Source organism: Sphaeroforma arctica, assembly GCF_001186125.1.
Source record: "Sphaeroforma arctica JP610 unplaced genomic scaffold supercont1.1991, whole genome shotgun sequence".
NCBI lineage: Eukaryota > Ichthyosporea > Ichthyophonida > Sphaeroforma > Sphaeroforma arctica.
This window is the reverse complement of record NW_014038567.1, coordinates 1-1,458: the sequence shown is the minus strand read 5'-3', so window position 1 is coordinate 1,458 and position 1,458 is coordinate 1.

Here is a 1,458-nt window from a genome sequence, read left to right as displayed (position 1 = left end):
TGCACTTACAGAGACGTATATATATATATACATATATATATATATGTATATGTATTGTGTGCGTGTTAGTGTTAGTGTGTGTTTGTGTGTGTGTGTGTATTATATATCCGTATCTGTCTCAATATGTTCATGTTTCTACATGTCTGCCAATACGCGTTTGCGTGCACTTTAAGGCTTACACACTCGCAAAGGGAAGTATTTAGTCACTCTATCAGCTTCATGCCACCGTTTGTCACATGCGTCTGTTATGTCACAATGGTTGATGACCAATCACACACCATTGCGTTGCCTGCTGTGTACTAAAACATTGAGCTATACCCCTAAAACCCTAAAATCCTAAAACCCTAGAACATTCCCAGGTGTTAGTGTGTGTTAAGCTATTCATACCACGATGTGTATGGTACTCCGAAAAATCGAGTCCATTGATACAACGTAGTAGAGGTACCGAACTGACTTACTGTGACGTATCCTTCAAAATCTCTTTACCGACATGCACAACCCAGCTTTACTTTGATGATATTCTATATGTACAACCTAACTAACTATGACCATGATATAATATATGTACAACCCAACCAACTATGACCATGGTCTAATATATGTACAACCCAACCAACTATGACCATGGTCTAATATATGTACAACCCAACTAACTATGAATATGATCTAATACATGTACAACCCAACTAACTATGAATATGATTTAATATACGTACAACCCAACCAACTATGACCATGATCTAATATATGTACAATTATATATACAGCCCAACTAACTATGAATATGATTTAATATACGTACAACCCAACCAACTATGACCATGATCTAATATATGTACAACCCAACTAACTATGAATATGATCTAATACATGTACATCCCAACTAACTATGGATATTCACTATTATATATACAGCCCAACTAACTATGAATACGATTTAATATACGTACAACCCAACCAACTATGACCATGATCTAATATATGTACAACATATGTACAACCCAATTAACTATGTCCATGATCTAATATATGTACAACCCAACTAACTCTGATGATGTGTATGCCACTACATAAGGTGGTGCTGCATGACGAAACGGATGGCGACAAGCTGTACGGCGATCAAAGCGATGCTGTGCTCAGAGGGTTTCCCAGATTCATTGATGAGGTGACCAACCCCATATACCACAGGTACATGGTCTTATGATATACAACAGGCACAGGGCATTATGTGAGCTACATATAGCGTAGTGAAACCCTGTAAACCCTACCATTAGTGACCCCCTATATACCACAGGTACATGGTATTACAATTTTTGAAACCCTTTCAGTTTCAGCTGTCCTAGAAATTGCCACTCTATTGCGGTTATATTGCCCATTGCAACTGATGTTTGACCCAGACAAATCATAGTCTAAACCATATATATATATATATATATAGTACCATTCTGAGTCGAGACA